The sequence below is a fragment of the Petaurus breviceps genome, unplaced genomic scaffold (assembly GCF_028583685.1).
Source record: "Petaurus breviceps papuanus isolate PSGF00001 unplaced genomic scaffold, PetGlider_PUasm1.0 91133, whole genome shotgun sequence".
Taxonomy (NCBI): Eukaryota; Metazoa; Chordata; class Mammalia; order Diprotodontia; family Petauridae; genus Petaurus; species Petaurus breviceps.
This window is the reverse complement of record NW_027187419.1, coordinates 27,669,405-27,691,365: the sequence shown is the minus strand read 5'-3', so window position 1 is coordinate 27,691,365 and position 21,961 is coordinate 27,669,405. Positions and strand designations below refer to the sequence as shown.

Sequence of the window (21,961 nt, the reverse complement as noted above, 5' to 3'; positions counted from 1 at the left end):
GTGTTATAGAGAACTCACTGATGAGAAAATTCCCTCCAGCAGTGCAAGTCTGACCCTTCTCTGCATTTTATAGTCTTAGAGCATCACCTAGAATACTGAAGGGTTAAATGAATTACATGGCTGGGGTCACATAACCTGTATGTGGCAATGGACTTGAACCCAAGTCTTTTTGGCTCTAAGGAATTCTTCCGTTCTCTATGTCACATGACTTTTCTTAAAAGAGGGGACATAAGAAAATCTGTTATAAGACAGATGGTTTCTCATTTGTTTAAGGGGATAATTTGCCTTAAGTCACTAGACACTGAAATGAATAACACTTCAACATAGGGATAATAGATAATTTTGGCTTAACTCAGTCTACTAAAGGATTTTTTTTTTTAAATTTACCGGAAAATGAACTTATGTCTCAACAGTAATGTAAACGTTTTCATCTAACAGCCACTTGTGATTTACTACAAGGTCAATTGAGTGAAATTGAGGTTTTATGATTGCCACCTAGTGGCAAAGATAAACACTGCAAATGTTTTTTTTTGTTTTTTTTTTGCTGGAAGAAATATTAAAAAACAAACAAAATTAGGGATTACTTTGCTACATTGATTTGTCTCTGCTTTCAGTGATGTGGACGCATCTATGTATGTATGACTCATCTATGTCTTAGGGGAATCTATACAATTCTCACCCATGACTTCTCCTAAGTTCACCTTAAAGGATCCATCCATCATTGTGTTGGAGGCCCTCCTCAATGTCTGTCTGCATTTTGTGAGTATCATTGTATACTTATTGTTCAAATTTATCTCCAAGTGGGAACTAAGGGCACTTTGGCATATTAAGGGAATGGGATGAGTACTCAGTCACAGATATCTGTTAGCTTGTTTGCTTCATAACAAGGTTACTTCTTTTTCTTGACACACATATCTTTCATTGATAATGATATTCACACTTTCTCCCATACAAATCATCTTGGTAATATGTCAGTTTAACATACCATAGGTTCATTAAATTTAGAGTTCCAAAGAAACCCAGCTCTTGGTGGAGTCCAAGAGATCTTCCAAGGTCACATAGATAGTAAGTGGCCTAGTCTGGGTTTAGATTCGGCTTTCTTAACTTTTTACCAAATGTTCTGTCCTTTGCATTAGATTGCCTCCATAAGCCCACTATTTCCACCTAATGTCAAAGTGGGAGTTGAGGGGGCTTCTCCATATTGTTAATGGACAAGTCACTTAACTAGAAAAATTAGGTCTTGAATTTTTCCCTTTGCCCATTGTACTTTCCCAAATAAATAATAATAATACTAACTCATATAAACACATATATTATGGTTTACTGTTTCCCAAGTGCTTATATTTGACCTTTACAATTCCTATGTGGTAGGTAGCACAATTATTATTATCCTTCTTTTATAGATGAAGAAATTGAGACTTAGAAAAATTTTGACTTGCCCAAGGTCACATAGATAGCAGCAAAACCATACTCAGTCCTTGTATTCTGATTCCCAAGGCTTAAGTATTTACTTTACAAAATACTTTTTTACTTTTAAAAGGATTAATTATATCCATTTAAATGGATAGTTTCACTAGGTAATTTTAAATATAATTTTATTTCTGATAATTTCCTTTATACCTAATGTTTTAGGAATACATCATTTGAGTAAAACAAGGTATACCTGTAATGTTACATAGAAATATAAAGTTAAATGAACTGGTTGATTCATTAAGGGCTGCATTTTTTTGTCTAACATGATTTTTTTTCATATTCTTTCTAAATTAAAAAATATTTTAATTAATTATTTTTTACCATTCACTTCCATAAGATTTTGAGTTCCAAATTTTCTCCTAATCCCTTCCCTCCTCCACCCCAAGACCATGCAATCTGATACAGGCTCTATGTATACATTCCATATTAAACCTATTTTCACATTAGTCATGTTGTAAAAAAGAATTAGAACCAATGAGAAAAACCACAAGAAAGAAGAAACAAAAAAAAGAGAGAGAACAAATAGTATGCTTCAATCTTCATTTAGACTTTATAGGGGTTTTTTTTTCCTAGATATGAGTAGCATTTTCCTTCATGAGTCATTCGAAGTTTTCTTAGATCCTTGTACTACTAAGCAGAGATAAATCTGTCAAAGTTAGTCTGTCAAATGTTGCATAATGTTTTTGTTACCTGTGTGAAATGTTCTGGTTCTGCTCACTTAACTCAGCATCAGTTTATGTAAGTCTTTCCAGGTTTTTCTGAAGTCTTCCTGCTCATCATTTCTTATGGTACAATAATATTCCATCACATTCATATACCATAACTTGTTCAGCCATCCCTCAAGTGATGGGCATCCAAGGGATCCATTTTTGAACAATTATATTTCCTAGTAATGGATTTAGGGCTATAAAAGACCTTGGAATTAATTTAGTCCAAACCTCTTCGCCCCCCACTTTTATTCATACTCAGGACGGTTATGTAACTTACTCAGGGTCACACAGGTAGTGGACATTAGAGGCGAAATTTGAAAACAAGCCTTTGATTCCTTGGTGTCCAGAGCCAATCTTCTTTCCATTGTATTGTGCTTATTTCCTTTGGTTGATAATCTGATTTTCAATGGAAAAAAATATGTTCTGATTGCTGATTAGGAGGAACTCCCTAGATCTAAGCACTGACTTGATTAGACTCAGAAGTTGGTCCAGAGGGAATCCTTGCAAATTTAGTCTCGGAAAAGACTTCGATATTGCTATATTTACAGCAAATTACAGGTATTTATCTCTCTAGAGATTGCCAGCATGTATAATTTGGAGGATCAGTTTATATTCCCACAGAGACTAGGAGTCTCAGAAGCATAGAATTTCAGAGATGGAAGTGCTCTTAGTTGCCATTTAGTTTAAGACATATCTAAAAAAGAATTCACTCTACAACATATAAGCAAAGTATTCAGAGAGGATTGCATAGAGACCTTTACAGAGGGGGAACCCCCTGGCATCCCCAAGATAGATTGGATGGCCAAATTGGCCTTCTTGATATTCTTTCCATACAATTCTTAATCTTCTATTTCTGGGCCTTTGCACTGGATATTCCCCATGCCTGGAACACAATCCTTATCTGCTTGGACCTGACCAAATACATAATGAAGAAATCCATTCTGGCAAAATTTGAAAAGCACTAAGAAATCAATTTTCATGATATATCAGAGAAGATAGATATACCAGAGAAGAAGAAGACAATTCTAAAATTATAGAAATGATTACAAAGACAATCAAGAACAAGATAAACCAATTGTGTGACTGCTTTCTCATCTCTATAAACTTTTTTATAAGAGTGGTCCATGTGGGCTTTGAGGGTATATATCCAATGAAAATAAGAGAAGGGGACAAGCAGGCTTTTATAGATAAATTACCTGCATTGTACTATATCTTTTACTCATAAAACTGAGTAAGAAGTCTGAGGGACTATAAGTTCTTCCTGGGTTTATTGTTTATTTTTAAAGAAAGCGTTTGACTTGACAAAAAAATGTAACCTTGATGAAGACTCTTTTTAGAAAAGATTTCTTCCAAAGTAACTATTAAATCACAAAAGATTTTCTGAATGATGAAACTATAGAAATTCAATTATACACTAAGTTTTGACACTAAGCAACTTACAAAATATTAGTGCATATATTTGCCCAAAGTATTTGCCATTTTTTGACAGATATTTTTTGCAGTTTAGTGATACCATTTTGATTCTGAGTTATGACATTGATGAATCCCCAGAACACTACAAAGCATCTTCAGTAAAACCCATGCAAATTAGTCTAGATATCCTGCCAAAAACAAAATGAAAAAGAAAGTATTTCTCAGATTCTGCCACTTTATGAATGGACAATGAGATAGGCCAAGACTTGAGGAGATCAGGTGGAATTGTATTTCTAAAACTGTAGCATGCATTCAATGATAACATCTTTCCCACTACTCTAAGTTCCCATCTCTTTAATAATAGTATTCTCTTGATAATGCTATTGAAAAAATTTAATTGATTCAGTATCATTTTACAGTTGATTCTACTCTGTAATTGATTCTATTCTAAATTACTGCCCCACTTTGTACGATTGCTCAAACCACATTTCTTTGTTTCTTAGCCTATGAGCTAAGTTTGGGACTTCAGTGCTCCTGCTAATCACTAAGGAAATCTATTATCCTTGAGGGATGCAGGTAGATACTAGGGATTCTCGTTTAGTGTCTTTACAGCACCAAACTATCCTTCAAGTATGTCTGATTTGTTATCCAAAGAAGTCTGGCCCACTATTTCTAACCTTGTAGATGGATTTAAACAATGAACTTTCTTTAGTCACACAATGAACATTTTTTAGTCACAGAAGGGAAAGAGGGTTTGCTAGACCCTGTAGCACCAATGCAATATTCACAGCACCAATGGCAACTATGACTATGCTGGCATAATTCTGAATCTCAAAATATAATAGACTCTCCATATAGAAGGCAGAAGCAAAACATTTATTCAAACACCAGGAAGCTGAATCCCAAAACAAGAAAGCCAAATCCCAATACCAGAAAGTCAAATTATTATAGAAACAAGTTAATATACCTTATCACTGTGGAAAGCAACACCATACCTCTTTATCCTTCTCACAAACAAACACTCACAAGCCTAGATGTCTGCTTGCCTGTGTCTTCTCTCCTCCTTCCATCTAACTGTTCTGACTCCCAGCTTCCTGTGGGCTCTGCTCCATCCTTCAACAAACTCCTCCCACTACAGGCTCCATTTGATTACATTTGGCTTATTAGGGGGCAGGGAAGACCTTCAAATTCCCTTAGATCTATTAAGGGGCAGGGAAGATCTTTAAATTCTCATTACCATTGCATTTAGCCCCAGTGTCTTTCATGCCCCTTACATAGGAAAAATACACTAACAATACATTTCATTACACAGGTTAATGGGAGTTTAAGGGTAACTAGTGTCAGCAGAACTTTACAACAATATAACAGGGATAAGAGAAAATAAGCACATAAAACAATATCTTAGAGTCATTTTCTTCTCGAACAAATGTGGCTCAGAAACTTGGGGCAAGGGGCAAAAGTCTCTTCTCCATGGTTACTTCCTGCTGAAACTGGACATCGAGCTGTTCCTGCCCCAAGAGGTCCCGTTTGAGAGGTCAGTTGTTTAGCTGGCATCCAGAGCTCGGTCCCTTGCCTGCATCTTCTCCTCTCTCCAGCTCTAGTTGCTCTGACTCCCAGCTTCCTGGGGGCTCTGCTCCATCCTTCACCAAACTCCTCCCACCATATGTTCCAAGTGATTACATTTGGCCTATTAGGGGACAGGGAAGATCTTCAAATTACCATTACCATTATGGCCCCTTATCCCCAATTTCCAGCTAACCATGCTGTCCTCATTCCCATGATGCTGCCAGCCCTGTAACCAATTACATTATTTTCCTCACCTACCTAGTTCTGTTCTTTTTTCTGTGCTTATAAAAGGGAGCTGGGCTGCCTCCTCTGCATCATTGGCTTAAGTGAGGTATCTGTACCTCAGTTTAACTTTATTAAATTTTATTGAGACACTTTATAACTTTGAATTACAAAATTACAAAACATCACAATCTTAGAAGTATTTAAAGTATAAGTAACCCAAAGAAAAAAGGAAAGACATATAGTTGTTTTAAGTAGGTCATAACATATTGCCAAAAATCACTTGCACTGAAAAAGTGATAATAAGATTTACCAAGGATACATATGACCAGAAAAAGAGATGGTTCAGTCAAGTATTAAGTCAGTCAGTAAACATTTCTTATGCTGCTACTATGTGCCAGACACAAACAAAGGCAAAGGATAGTCCTTGCTCTCAAAGAGCTCATAGTCCAATGGGGAAGACAGAATACAAAAAATTTTGTACCATATATGTATAGATATATGTAAATGTATATATTCAACATGGGGAAACTACTAGCATTAAAGGAGATTATAAAGGCTTCCTGTAGAAGGTTGAATTTTAGCTTAGGCTTAAAGGAATCAAGAAGAACCAGGAGGAGGAGATGTGGAAGGAGACAATCCATGGCATGGGGGGACAGGCAGTGAAAATGAAGTAGTAAGATTAAGACATGACCAACAAATTGCCCAAGTGTTACACTGGTACCAATGAGATATTAAAAGAGAGTAAGATCAGTTGTCTTGATTCTCTTTGGGAGATTTATGGGGAAATGTGGAAGATAATCACAGAAAATAAGAAAGTAAAGGAAGATTACTATTTGAGTCCATAGAGAGAACCCATGTATATGAAAACGTTGGTCCACTAAATTTTCAAAAAATACTTCAGCCATCTGCCCTTACTTCCTGTGAGCCAGGGAAAGGCAGTTTGGACGGTATGGCCCTAGACCTTAGGTTGCTTGTATGCGAAGGCTTAACTGACCTAGAAACTTGCTATTGATCTGCCTCTTTAGCTGCTGGCTTGCTCTGGCATAGAGTTCCTGGCATGGGTTCCTGGTCTTTTCATATTCCTTTATTTTTTTAAGTTTTCTTCTTTTGTTTTCTTTCTTTAAAATTTATTTATTTTTAGTTTTCAACATTCATTTTCTCAAGATTTTGAATTACAATTTTTCTTCCCATCTTTCCCCTACCCCCACCTCAAAATAGCAAGCCTACTGAATACCCCTTCCCCCCATCTGTTCTCTCTTATATCCTCCCCCATCACCCCTCTAACTTTCTAGTAGGGCAAGATGTATTTATATACCCCAGTGCCTCTATATCTTATTTCCCTGTTGCATGTAAAAAAAAAAAACAATTTTTTTAAACATTTGTTTTTAAAACTTTGAGTTCCAGATTTTTTCCCTTCTTCCTTGCTCAACCCGCCCCCCCCCCACCCATTGGGAAGAGAAGCAATTCAATATAGGTTTGCACATGTGTAGTTACGCAAATCATTGCCATTGTAGTTACATTGTGAAAGACTAACTGTATTTCCCTCCATCCTGTCCTGCCCCCACTTATTCTATTTTCTTCTTTGACCCTATCCCTTTTCAAAAATAGTTTTCTAACTACCCTCTCCCCCAATCTGCCCTCCCTCCTATTATCCCCCCTCGTATCCCCTACTCCCTTATTTTCCTATAGGGTAAGATACCCAATTGAGTGTGTATATTATTCCCTCCTTAAGTCAAATTCAATGAGAATAAGGTTGTCCCATTCCCTTTCACCTTTCTTCTCTTCCCCTCCATTGTAACAGTTTTCTCTTGCCTCTTTTATATGAGATAATTTACCCTAATCTCTCTCCCTTTTTCCTTCTCCCAATACATTCCTCTCCCACCTCTTAATTTTATTTTTTAGATATCATCCCTTCTGTAGCAGCAAGCACCCCGGTGTCCTCAGGGTTTGCTGCCACCACAGGTTCTTGGATCTGCTTTGTTAAAGGAAAGCAACTCAAAATGGGTTAACAAGCTTACTTTAATCAGTCAGACATATATCGTTTACCTTGTTCAGGGGAAAAAGGTCAGCACCCCGAACTTCAAAGTATACAGGCAGAATTATCAAGACAGAAACAGATCAAGTAGACAGATTTCCAAACTGTCCAACCATTACATCCATACCCAGTCAACACCTGGGTTTCCACATCTGGGTTTTTCAAAGCAGGGGGGGGGCGGCGCTCTGGACAACGGCTTCCCAGAATACAGATCAAATCACAGAACACTTCTCAAAGTGAGCCCCCAAAACAAAGCCTCACATCAGGGCTTATATAGCCTTCTCTTGGCTCAGAGAATGCAACAACTTTCTGGACCCACTGGCCAATCAAAAAGTATCTACTGAAAAACAAGCCTCCCACCCCAGGCTCCAGGTGCACTTTAGCCTAGGGGCAGGGAAGATCTTCCAAATTTGCATTCCCATTACACCTTCATATTCAACTCATCTTGCGCCCTCCATGTATACGTGAACATACATATGCCCACACTCATATATATTTATATACACATATACCCTCCTATACATACATATATGTATATACATATATGCATATATTCCCTTCAACTATCCTTATACTGAGAAAAGTCTTATGAGTTACAATTATCATTTTACATGTAGAAATGTAAATAGTTCAACTTTAATAAGTTCCTTATGATTTCTTTTTCTTGTTTGCCTTCTCATGCTTCTCTTGCTTCTTGTATTTGAAAGTCAAATTTTCTGTTCAGCTCTGGTTTTTTCATCAGGAATCCTTGAAAATCCTCTATTTCATTGAATGCCCATATTTTCCCCTGTGGCATTATACTCACTTTTTGCTGGGTAGGTGATTCTTGGTTTTAGTCCTAGCTCCTTTGACTTCTGGAATATCATATTCCAAGCCCTTTGATCCCTTAATGTAGAAGCTGCTAGGTCTTGTGTTATCCTGATTGTGTTTCCACAATACTCAAATTGCTTCTTGATGAGTGCTTGCAGTATTTTCTCTTTGACATGGGAACTCTGGAATTTGGCTATAATATACCTAGAAGTTTTCTTTTTGGAATTTTTTTCAAGGCGATCCGTGAATTCTTTTGATTTCTATTTTGCCCTCTGGTTCTAGAATATCAGGGAAATTTTGCTTGATAATTTCTTGAAAGATGGTGTCTAGGCTCTTTTTTTGATCACGGCTTTCAGGTAGTCCAATAATTTTTAAATTATCTCTCCTGGATCTATTTTCCAGGTCAGTGGTTTTTCCAATGAGATATTTCACACTGCCTTTTATTTTTTTCATTTGTTTGGATCTGTTTTATAGTATCTTGATTTCTCATAAAGTCATCAGCTTCCAATTGCTCTAATCTAACTTTGAAGGAATTATCCTCTTCAATGAATTTTTGAAATTCCTTTTCCATCTGGCAAATTCGACTTTTTAAGGCATTCTTCTCCTCACTGGCTTTTTGGTCCTCTTTTGCCATTTGAGTTAGTCTATTTTTTTTTTGGAAATTCAACTTTATTTCAAGAATTTAATAGAAAATTAAAATAAATAATAAGAAACAAGTAGGTGGGGAGGCCAGGCTGGGAAAGCCACAGGCTATTTCAGTACCAATTTAAGAAGGGACAAGGGCTAGGAACAGGATTGTAGGTGAAATGGCTGTAAAATGTCCAAGGGTAAAAGGAATAGGCTTGAAATGTAGCAGATGGTTAAGGTCATGAGAAAAACTTTGGCACATAATACATACTAAGAGGAAGTGAAAACATGGGCAGAACCAAAAATCTGGAACATGCATCTATGATGGATGCAAAGATAGGGAAATGTAAGAACTGGAGGTAGGGAGAAGGCAGAGTGAGTGATCGAACATCTCATCCAAGTGGTTTGGAGGAGGTGAAGATAACAAATGTGACATTTTGGGAAGCCTTTATCAGTTGTTTTAAATAGTCCAAAACAATGTTGAATATGGCTGACACATGGTATAGATTCCCTATTTTTCTCTTTTGGTTAATCTATTTTAGCCTTAACTTTGTCCAAGATTATGCTTACCACTCTGCTCCTTTTCCCTAACAAATTCTACTTCTGATCTTTATGTCTGTGTGTATCTCTTATTTTCTACCCCTTCTGGCTTCTCTACTTTACTTCTACCTGATACCTTGCCATTCTATTACTACTTGACCTAATCCCCTGCCCCCCACCAAGGACCCTTTTCTTATCCTCTCATCCCCATTCATCTAAACACCCTTCTATATCACCCCCTTAACCTATTCCCTCCCCCTCCTCTCTAAAGATCTCTCCCTTATCCTCTCCCTTTTCCCTTAGTGTTTTATTTCTTTCTGAATTTAGAAGACTTTTATACTCTTCTAGATTCTTATATATTGGTTACTCTTGAACTCATTCCCAATGAAAGTAGATTTCCAGAACTACCAGCCCTCCTCCCCCATCTAATTCCTCTGTGTCAGTTCTTCCTCTCACACTTCATTTGTATAAGATAATTACTCTTTTTAGCTGTTCCTAAATGGTTTTGCTTATAAAAATAATATCATAATCTTGTCTACCCCAATCTTTCTTATAAACTACCCAATTACTACTAATAATCAGACATATGTTTTACATTTCCTCATAAAAAAGATAAACAGTCTGTCCTTATTAAGTCCCTTGTAATTTTCTTGGTATTTACCTTATGTTTCTCTTGACTCTTGTATGTCAAATCTTCTATTAAGTTCAGATTTTTTTTAACAAAGTCTTAAAAGTCTGACAGTTCATTAAATGTTAATTTTTTTCCATTCGTTGTTATGCTTAGCTTCGCTGGGTATGATATTTTTGGAACTCCAGTTCATTTGCTTTTCATTATATAGTGTTCCAAGACCTGTGGTCTTTTAGTGTCACCACTGTTAGGTCTTGTATGATTCTAGTTGTGGCACCACTATATTTAATTTTTTTTGTTGTTGTTGCTCATAATATTTTATCCTTGAGCTGGGAGTTTTGGAATTTGACTATGAGGGTTTTCCTCAGAGGATCTCTTTCAGGTTATGATTGGTAGATTTTTTTCTATTTCTACTTTTTTTCCTCTTGTCCTAAAGCTTCAGGACATTTTTCTTTAATTGTTTCTTGTATTGTTCTATCATGATTTTTTTTTTGATCATAGCTTTTAGGTAGTCTGATTATTCTTGTTTCCTTTTTTTGATATGGTTCTCCAGATAAGTTGTTTTTCATATGAGATGTTTCACATTCTCTTCTATTTTTTTATTCTTTATATTTTATTTCTTGGTCTCATAACTTTTCTGGTTTCCCCTTTCCCAGTTCTCATTTTCAAGGAGTTGTTTTCTTCCTTAAGATTCTGCATCTTTGGGGCAGCTAGGTGGCACAGTGAATAGAGCACCAGCCCTGGAGTCAGGAGGATCTGATTTCAAATTTGGCCTCAGACATGTAACACAAAACTAACCATGTGACCTTGGGCAAGTCACTTAATCCCAATTGCCCTGCCTTCCTCCTCCAAAAAGCAAAAAAAAAAAAAAAACCCAAACAAACAAACAAAAAGATTTTGGATCTTCTTTTCTAATTGGTGGACTTTCTTTTCATAATCTTGTTTTTCTTGGATTGTTCTTATTTATTTATTTTCATTTTCCCCCAGTCTCTCTCATTTGAGTTTAAAAATCTTTTTTAACTTCTTCTATGAGTTATCTATAGGCAGGTGACCATTACTCTTTGGGTTAGAAGAGGGTTTCTTTAGTTCAGTACGCTCATCTGAAGATGAACCTCAGTCTTCTCTATTCCCATAGTAACTTTGTACGATTAAATTCTTTCTTCTTTGCCTCTGCATTTTTTTTTCTATTTGTAGCAGCTTATTTTTTTGTAATCACTTCTAGCCCTGGAGTATTGGGGATGGTGCCTCTGACCTCAGATCCTTCTTCAGGTCTCCCCTCTGGCCTGGAATTGAAAACAAGACCACAGTCTCCAGTAAGTGCCCACATCTCGCAGCATCCCCACCTCACTGCTTCTGTACTTCACTGGGCATGTATTGGTTCCTTCTTGCTCAGAGTCTTGTCTCCACAGCACAACTAGATCTGGTGTTCCTTGTCAGCAGAGGTTCTTTCTATCTTCCCCGGCTCAGACACCCAACTTCCCTCACTCTCCCAGAGGTAAAAATCCCTGTGACTGGTGCCCAGGTAACATCCCAATCCATCTAACCTTAGGGCTCACTGTTTGTTGTTTAAGCAGCAATAGCCTGAAGGTGTTTATTATTCACAGGGACTAAACCTCGTTCTGGGATTTTTCTTCAGATTTTTGATTTTCTCAGGAGGACCACTCTTCTGCCCCTACTCTATTTATTTGTACTTCTATGTGTTAGCCATGAGGTGCTCTTTTATCTCATTTGTGGGGGGAAAGTTTGAGGAGCTTGGAATTTTCTGATATACTTTTCCATATTCTTAGAATTCTCTTTGAAGTTATTTCAATTAACATTTTAGCTTGAATAGGATTTTCTGGGTAAAATATCCTTTCATCAGATAAAAACAATATTTTTGTTTCTTCTTTGCCTATGTTTATTCCCTTAATTTCTCTATTTTATATTACTACAATAGCTAGTGTTCCTAGAACTGTATCAAATAATGCTGATAAGAGTGTACATTCTTGATTTACTTCTAATTTTTCTGGAAAGCCCTTTTAGTACTTCTCTATTGTGTACAATGCTAGCTTTTCATTTTAGTTAGGTACTGTGTACCATTTTAAGGAAAGACAAATTTATTTCTAAGAATTTTAATGTCTTCAACCCAAGTGGATATTGTATTTTCTAAAAATCCTTCTTTGAACTTATTAACATAATCATATGGTTTTTATTTTCAATATGGTTCATTATTTTTATATTTTTCTTAGTATTAGATAAAATCTTGCATTCATAATATAAATCCAGCATAGTAATAGGATACAATATTTTTAATATGTTGTTATAGCATCTTTCTTAAAAATTTATTTAAAATTTTTGCATTTTTATTCACTAGAGATAATGATCTATATTTTTTTCTATCTGCCCTTTTTCTCCTTGATTTATGTATTGGAACTATATTTGAATCATAGAAAGAGTTTTATCAGATATTTTATTTCACTTTTTAATTTTCTGATTAATGATCAAAAGGCAGTGAAATTTATCTTCAAATATTTTCTTGAAAGTCTATGCTCACAAAATCATGAACAGTTAGAAAGACATTAAATCACTGAAGCTTTAGATATATCTTACACAATATTGTTTACACAAAATGCAAGTTAAAAGCAAACATAAAGCAATCAATAATTTTTTGTAAATCTGTTTTATGTGATATTAGTATATATAAAAATGTTTTTCAGTTTTTTGTTATTTGTGAAAAGATCAATATCAGATCAAATCACGTTCTAGTGGCCAAAGGTCCTAGAAAGCTTACTTCAGCATTAAATCTTTTACACAGTAAAATGCCATTTCCTAATTTGAGACCTTCTAAAGACTGGCTAAAAATAAAATGAAATATATCAGGGCAGTATGTACATAAACCAACAAATAATTTGACTGTAATGTATCATAAAACACATGCCCCCTCCCCCTAGTTCTGTACAATATTTTCTATCCATTGCACACAAGCACATATAGTCAGAGAACAAAGTTTAATGAGGTGTCATTCCCAGTTCACTACTCACCTGGGCATTTTTTCATATTTCATTAAATGAATAGCTTTTTGTTACCTTTCCATTCTTGAAAACAGTATGGAAAAGATCATGCCCACATTCTTCAAGATTTCGTTTTCCTTCCTCAAGGGTAAGAAAATTTCCAGTAGGTATCCTATGTAGAGATAATCTGCCCTTTTTTGATCTTTTGTGGGGATCAGCAACTGGGTTCTTTTTTTTTTTTTTTTTGCTTTTTGGAGGGCAATTGGGGTTAAGTGACTTGCCCAAAGTCACACAGCTAGTAGGTGTGTCAAGTATCTGAGGCCAGATTTGAACTCAGGTCCTCCCGACTCCAGGGCTGGTACTCTATTCACTGCACCACCAACTGGGTTCTTTTTTGTTTGTTTTTTCTTCCTTCCTTCCTTCCTTCCTTCCTTCCTTCCTTCCTTCCTTCCTTCCTTCCTTCCTTCCTTCCTTCCTTCCTTCCTTCCGTCCTTCTGTCCTTCCTCCCTCGCTCTCTCTCTTTCTTTCTTTCTCTCTTCCTTCTTTTCTTTCTCTCCTTTTTCCTCTCTTTCTTTCTTCCTTCCCTCCTCTCTTCTTCCCTCTCTTCCTCTCTCTCTTTCTTCCTCTCTCTCTCTTTCTCTCTCTTCTCTTTCTTTCTTTCTTTCTTTCTTTCTTTCTTTCTTTCTTTCTTTCTGTCTGTCTGTCTGTCTGTCAACAATTGCTTTTATAAGATTTTGAGCTCTAAATTTTCCCCCCTTCCTCCATTCTCCATCCCCAAGATGGCATACAATCTGATATAGATTATACATGTATGATCATATTAAATATATTTTCACATTAGCCATGTTGTGAAATAAGAATGAGAACAAAAGGGAAAAACCAAAAGAAAGGAAAAAAAAGCCCAAATCAGCAAAAGACAGAGAAAACAGTATGCTTTGATCTGCATTCAGACTGCTTAGTTCTTTCTCCGGATGAGGATAGCATTTTCTGTCATGAGTCTTGGAATTGTCTTAGATCATTGCATTGCTCAGGCTAAGTCTAACAAAGTCAGTCATTGCACAATGTTGCTATTACTGTGTAATGTTCTGCTTGTTCTGGTCACTTCACTCAGTATCAGTTCATGCAAGTCTTTCCAAGTTGTTCTGTAAATTGCTTGCTCACCATTTCTTATGGAAAAATAGTATTCCATTACATTCATATACCACAACTTGTTCAGTCATTCCTCAATTGATGGGCATTCCCTCAATTTCTAATTCCTTGCCACCACAAAAAGAGCTGCTATAAATATTTTTGTACATGTGGGTCCTTTTCCCTTTTTATGATCTCTTTGCGATATAGCCCTAGTGGTGGTATTGCTGGATCAAAGGGTGTGCAGATTTTTATAGCCCTTTGGGCATAGTTCCAAATTGTTCTCCAGATTAGATGGATCAGTTCACAATTCTACCACTAAGAACAAATAGATTCTTTAAAACATTAATTCCAAGGCCATCAGTACCCACATAACTGCATTTGAAGGAGCCATTGAAAGGATCTCTTGTTAACTTTTGTAAAAATTCTCCACCAGAACCTAAGGAAATATTTTCAATACTCAGTCACCCTGAATAACTCAGAGATAAGGTGGCAACAATTTAAAACCTTTTGAGTTTTCAGTAACTGAAAACTTCATACCTAGAATGACTAAAACTTTTAAAACAATGCCAAGAGGCTTTCCAGAATTTGGTCTAATTATTAGTTGTGACTTTGCACTTCTTGATACAATTAAATGTCTTAAAATTTCCCCCCCATTTTCTCATATGCATTATAAATATTATAGCTATCATTGACCACAGGCCCAGCCACTGATGAAAACTTTGTTACTCTATGTTCAAAAGTATCTTTTCCTGATCTTTGGCCCAGGTTGTAATGGTACTGTGTTTTGGAGCTGGAACAGAATATCTTGGCACAGGGTCTTTTGTTCCATAATATTTTTTAATTAAAGCAATCCTTTCTACTCTATAAATTCCTTTAAGTTCATCAAATGATCCTATACCAGATCCTATACCAGCCTTCTCTTGTGAAGAGACTCCTTTGTAGCCAAAATCATGTACTTTGTACTACAGGTTACCAGATGTTTCCATCAAATATTTTTCTAAAATTTTCTTCTGCTTTCTGTAATTTGTAGCCTCTGTGGTTAGATTAAGACTGTCCTTCTTCAGTCTTGGTATCCAATCTATAAGCCAGTAACATTCAGGATCTGTGTTTTCCACTGTGAAGAGGATATTTCCCCTGGGAATGACAGAACCCCCAGCAACTGCTTTTATTGCTATGGGAAGATGGCTATCATGTATTTCTAACTTCCTTCCTTCCTTCCTTCCTTCCTTCCTTCCTTCCTTCCTTCCTTCCTTCCTTCCTTCCTTCCTTCCTTCCTTCCTTCCTTCCTTCCTTCCTTCCTTCCTTCCTTCCTTCTTTCTCCAGTTAATTTTTATTTAAGAATTTGCTCAAGGAAACACATTTAAGAACTCTAAAAATAAAAAAAATATGATTTTAAAAGGTCAAAATTCCAAAAATTTAGTGAACATGAGATTACTAAAAATGATGATTCTCTTCATAAATTAACTTCTAAATATTCTTGTGGAGCCAGAGTTTATACATAAAGAATATAGATGATGAAATCCATTCAAATCAAATTACAAGTATAAAGTCACAGATAACAGGCACATGTTTTGATGAACATAAACATCAGCTTTATTCTTCCAGAGGATAGAAACCAGCACCTAAGTCTTTCTATAACAAAACACAAAGGATGTTTCAGTGTCTTGACTTTAAAATCTCTCACCAGCAGCAAATCTGCATATCTTTGCTGGGATTCCTTTTCTTTTTCTTGCTCTGTCTGGACATCTTCTTTTATACACTTTAGCCTCCTTGGAATTGCTGAATCTTCACATTTCTTTAGCTCCTCAAAAATACAAAATTCCAAGTGATCTTGCTCTATTTGGTCCCAGAAATCATCCATCTGTTTGATCAGTTCCATTGCTCAAGACTTGTAGATGCCAAGCAAAATTTTCATTTTCTTTTCCATTTTTGCAGCTCTTTTAGCTTCTGTGCTCATGTGACACCTATTGATCTCAAGTCTTTTTTCCACTGATTAAATCCTGTCCCTTTTGGTAGCCATTTTGGCTTATGTGTATTGATTCTGCCCAGATAGATGTAAAACTTGACTCTAACATTCTTCCCACACTTTTGATTTCCAGTTTGCTCCCCATAAGGATGATGCAGAAGATGATAATGAAGCATTGTGATCATCTCTTTTTAAATTAGTTCTTCACTTTTCTGTAGGTAGGTGTGTTAGTGGTAGTTTAAGGGTCTTAAGGTAATTTCATTTGCTTCTGAAGGTCTTGGCCGATCCTTTTGTACAGCTTCATGCATGTTTTTTTTTATTCTGCATCCCAGATAGCCTGCTTTTGAATATCTACATCAGTGGAATCTTCTACACAAGTTTCATCAATCTAACAATCTTCTAGCTCATCCTCAGAATTTTCTGGTAGAACAATCTCAAAATCATTCTTATGAGCAAGAAGGCCCATCAACCCTAAATGAAGATGCTCATGGTATTCTCTCTCTATCTGCTTCACATACCAGGGATTATTGTAAATTGCCAATACCCCTTCAGGATTTATGCTTAGTTTGTCCCTTAGAGGAGTTCTGCCTGGGGTAGTGCCAAGAACTAGTTTAAGAGTCCCACCTTCAGCTTTATGAGAAGGTGTCCTAAATGGGGTAGATAAGACTGTGTTTGGTGTCTGAATGATCTGTCCTTGAGGAGTCACACCAGACAAGTCATTCTCATGCAATGGTGTATTAAGACCACCTTTCAGTGGGGTATCCATGTTGGTAAGAGCCATCAAGTTTTGTGCCTCCTGCAAAATTTGCTCTTGTGTACCTGGAGTTTTGGGTGCCCTCAGAGCCATATTATTGCTGGTAACATGATACTCAGACAAGAGTCCTGGAAGCAGAATTCATGATTCCAGATTCCTCTGCTGTTTGACATACAATTTTACTTATTTGTCCAACTTTTACAACTTCCTAAAATTCTGCACCTGAAATCTGAGATGTAGGAAGTATTAATTTTCTTCACTTTTTAATAGATTTTTATGCTCCACTGGTTTGAAGAATAGCTAATGGCCAGTCTCCCTTTTTCTTTTCAAATGTTGTTTTTCTTTCGTCTTATCTCTACTTTCCTTTTTCAGATCTGTACTCTCCATCAAGATCTTCTTGTTGTAACTTCTTAAATTTAGCATCAAGTGCCTGATAATTTTCTTCAAATGTGTCATAAAAGCCTGGAGTAGGCTTTTTTTCCAAATGGAATTTCTGCATTATAATCTACTCCTCTCTTCTTTTTGCTTTTTTTCCTGAATTTCTATGACAGCTGTTTGAAGTTCTGTTCTCTTTTGGAGGTGAGCAAGGCATCTTGCTTCTTCCAGCTGTTTCTTGCTTGCCTTCCTTTTGGCCTTCTTTCTCTGTGTGTTTGTCAGACCAGGTCAAGCTTCTGAGAGCATTTCAAGTTCATCCTCATCCTTATCAGTTGGATCAGGTTTGGTTGGTTTCGTTTCTGGATTGGGATCACCCTCTCCTGGTTTAAGTTTTCATTGATCATCTGGTCTCTCTTCTTCATTTTCTCTTTGTGCAACTTTATCCAGGAGAAATTCATAGTGCACCAAACACTGTGCTTCTGTCCTCCCAACAGTTGGGGCAATGGTTCTCCACTGGGTTGGCATCAATTTGGCCAGGTGGAAAAACTTTTCTTCTTCCTTCCTAGTTCACTCTTTTTTTTAATGCTTGGGTTCAGACACTCATACTATCTAACCTTGCACTGCTTTGCTCATTTCCTGTGCAACAGTCAAGCAATCTGAGACCATTGGTTCTTGCCATATATCATTACTTCAGCTTTGAGAATTTCATCCTCTGTATTCCTCTATAGGTCCTCTTTGATCATAATCTAAAACATCTTGGTGGAAAGGTGAGTGATTCAGCAATTAGTCCAGGCGACCCAGAGAACCTGAAATAGTTTTGTGACCCCCCACCCCCCAACCTCAAACCAACCCTTCTTCCCAGTACAATCTTAGAAATCTAGGAATTGGTGGTGAAAAGGATGTTGAATCAGGCTTTGGTCTTAACAATTCTTCTTGTGACTAAGGGAATGTGGAAGGAGGTGAAACTTGAACCCGGGATGGCAGGGAGGAAAGGGGAAAATGGGCTTTCATTCAGCTCCACTGCTGGTTAAGTAACTGCACCTACCAATGGGGAAGGGATGGAGGGAAGGGTGAAGTTGTGCTCACTTTGAAAGATTCACACTTCAGCATTCATACCTCAGGAGGGCCTTTGGCTTTTGTTTATGGGTCTAAGGAACCACTGACTCACAAGACAAGTAGGACCTGGGCTGCCCAGACACCAGGAAGTTAGATTCAGACTGAGTGTCCAGATTCTTGGTCAGACACTTCAATTTTCTCTTCCTTTGATTGTGCACAAATGCTAACCTCAGGGAACTCTTTCAAAGTGTCTTGTTTTGACCCCATGCCAATTTGAGGAAGCCTGGGCAGAGGAGCACATAACACCTAGAACACAACCCTACTCAGTATTTGTTGACTGTCCCTTATAGGGCCCTACTCAATTTTGGTGAGCAAGCTATTTATTTTTGGTTGTAAACCTTTGTCTTTTGAGTTTTGGAATATCTTACCCCATGTTCTCCATTTATTTAAAATGAGAGCTGATAAATTGTATATAATCCTCATTGTGGTTCCTTTATACTTAAATTCTTTCTTTTGGCTGCTTGTGGTATTTTTTTTTCTTTGTTTTGGAAGTTCTGGATTTTTGGTGACAACTTTCCTGGGAATTTTCATTTTGGGGTTTATTTCAAAAGGTAATGGGTAGATTCATTTGACTTTCATATTTCCTTCTAATGTTTTGTGGCAATTTAAAAATATCTTGAAATGATATATACAGGTTTTATTTTCTTTGGTTATAGATTTCAGGTAATCCTATGATTTTAGTAAAACCACAATCACTTTCAAGTACCCAAAGAGATACCAATGTATAATTTTCATACGTAATGCTTCTCAAGTGATTTAAAATCTTAAACATATTTTGGTTCATTAGGGTGGGAACTTCCTTACTTTTGGTTTAGAAGCTAAACATTTAGATTGATTTTTTTGTTGTGAAGGTGTAAGCAAGGTGATACAGGTCCACTTAAGTTAGTAGTATATGAGGATTTGATGATAGAAAGGTTCATTCATATTGGGGATCACTACTTTCCTAGTCTCCTATCTTTTAAGGGCAGCTAGGAGGCACAGTAGATAGAGTACCAGGTCAGGAAGACTCATTTTCCTGAGTTTCCTGAGATCTGGACAAGTCACTTAATCTGTTTACCTCAGTGTCCTCTTCTGTAAAGTGAGCTGGAGAAGGAAATGGCAAACCAATCCAGTATCTTTGCCAAGAAAACCCCAAAATAGGGTCACGAAGAGTCAGACATGACTGAACAATAAATATTTTCTGAATAAGAGGAAGTGTTTCATTTCTTAGATTTAAGAGTCAGCTCATTGCATGTGTAACAAAGCTATTTAGATGATTGATGTTCTTATTAGGCCTACTGAAATTTAGGTAACTCAACAGCAGCACATACACAGTGCAAAAATGCTTGAGAAAACAGAATTAGAAATAATAATGTTCACCAAATGATGCCTAGCATGCAACAAACAGAACAGTCTGCTGCATGTTGAGAATTTCACTGCATAACTAAACATACATAAAAATGTCCATCCTGCCCTGCCAATACTACACAACACAGGACTTCTTCATACATACAAGAACAAGGAAGGCAGGAAATAAGAATTTATTAAGTACTTAATATTAGGCTCCGTGTTAGGTACTTTAGAAATATGATCTTCACAATAACTCTGTGAGACAGGTAATATTATTATCCCCATTTTGCAACTGAGGAAACTGAATCAGACAGAGTTTAAATGACTTGCCCAAGGTCACAAAGCTAGCTAAGTGTCTCAGGCTGTATTTGAAATCAGGTCATCCTGACTCCAGATTCAGTACTCTATCCTCTGTGTCAACTAACTGCTTAAAACAAACAATATTTCTAGAGATGCTACATCATAATGCAAAATCTTAAATGCAGATACATGGGAACAGAAAGTTAGAACACAATGCTAACTTTTTCTGAGTTGGAACTGACATGATAGTATCTTGTATCTCTGCCTTCTGGCTCTTCTCTCTTCAATCCATCATCTACATACTTCCTTAGACATTCTGAGGCATCCAGAAGTTAAATGACTCACTCTGGGGTCTTTCTGACTCCAGATCCAACACTCTACCCACTGTGCCACCTAGCTAATAAGTGACTTCTTGATATCACCCCAAACTCACTTCCCTCACTAAACCACATTTTTTTTTTACTAGAGACTAATGTAAAATAACATAGCAGAATTTATATATTATTCAATAACAGTGGGTGATATAAAAATTATGTTCAGATTTTTTAATTCAACATAAAAAAGCAAGGATTTCCCATGTCACAAAATTTGCATTGAACAATTAATCAACAAGCATTTTTAAAGCATGTGATAGGGACTGTTCTAGGCTGTGGAGATATAAAGACTAAAGTTTCCTCAAGGAACTTACAATCTCCCCAGAGGAGAGAATGCACAAAAATAAATATGTACAGTAAATCAATCAATATGGAGGTCAGTGAGTCAGCCTTTATTTTTTGCCTTCTATGGAAATTTTACTGAAATTAAAATACAAAGAGCTTAAAGCATACACATATTGCCATTTAATATGTGAGTGCAGGTTTATTTTCATGTTTTTAGAAATATCACATAGAAAAGAGATTAATAAAATACAAATATTGCATAACATTAATTATTTAAAGAGAAATTCAAACTACTCCAGTATAGTGTGGGATTTTTTTTTTAATCAAAACAGGTTCTTTCTACTTTTTGGGGAAAACATTTAAGGAGATTACATCTTTTCTGGGAGGGGGGAATCAGGGATTGGATGCTTAAGGAGAGATTTTTACTTTAATAGTTAGCATTATTGATTGGTTGATACTGGTAATATTTCCTGCAGCTTGAGATGTCTATTTTGCATATTGGCTATTGTCATTGGCCATGCTTGGGTAGCTAGGATATCTAAATTTAATCTAATTAGAATTGACTGTTTTTAGTCTGACAAAGATCCCTGCAGGCTAAGTCACTATGAGCATAAGAAGTAAACTTGGTTTTCTCAAGATTCAATAGCTTTTCCATTGGGTTTATGATAATTCCAAAAGTCTCATATAATCTTTTCTTGACTCGATTTTGAAAAAATTAAAAAAAAAAACCACATAAAACATGTTGGTTACTACATAGGAGAGTCATAATAAGCTCACTCTAGTCAATACCATTTGGAGTAAGGAAATTGAACAGTCCAGCAGTATTCAACAAAAACAATTTATAAAGTTTTCTTTTTTGGTCTGGAAGAACTTTGGAGTGATGAGAGGATTAGGGTAGGCTACAAGGAGATGAAATTTTCCTATTCTTGTAGCTCTGTAGGTCTTGTGTCCTCAGGCATGAAAATAAACATCACTTAATATGTGTCGGGCCTAAATGCTTGGCAAGCTAGATGACAGGAAGGCAACAAGTTGTCAAATTCACCCACCTGAGTTATTTATATACCCCTTTGTGTGCAAGGGGACACACACACACACACGCATATTCACTCAGATAGACACATCCTTTATGAAGAAATTTATGAAAACATTATTCAGCATGCGTACTCCCTTGCTAGTTTTTGTTTTTCCTACTTTGAAATAGCAATCCCTGCTACAGATTGACCTTTGTCATTTTGTATGCAAAGGGTTAATTTAAAGGAGTATTTTGACTCTGGAGAGGGAGGGGTGAATGTCAATAAAATTGAGTTTTTCTAA

At 36.4% G+C, this 21,961-nt stretch overlaps 3 pseudogenes; 1 reads left to right on the top strand and 2 right to left on the bottom strand.

The window, feature by feature from the left end:
- LOC138154736 (ubiquitin-conjugating enzyme E2 C pseudogene) overlaps nucleotides 1–21,961 on the top strand; it is an 81,681-nt pseudogene that overhangs the window by 44,882 nt on the left and 14,838 nt on the right.
- On the bottom strand, nucleotides 13,015–15,350 carry LOC138154896 (nicotinamide phosphoribosyltransferase pseudogene; annotated as a pseudogene).
- LOC138154895 (cell division cycle 5-like protein pseudogene) lies at nucleotides 15,509–17,998 on the bottom strand (annotated as a pseudogene).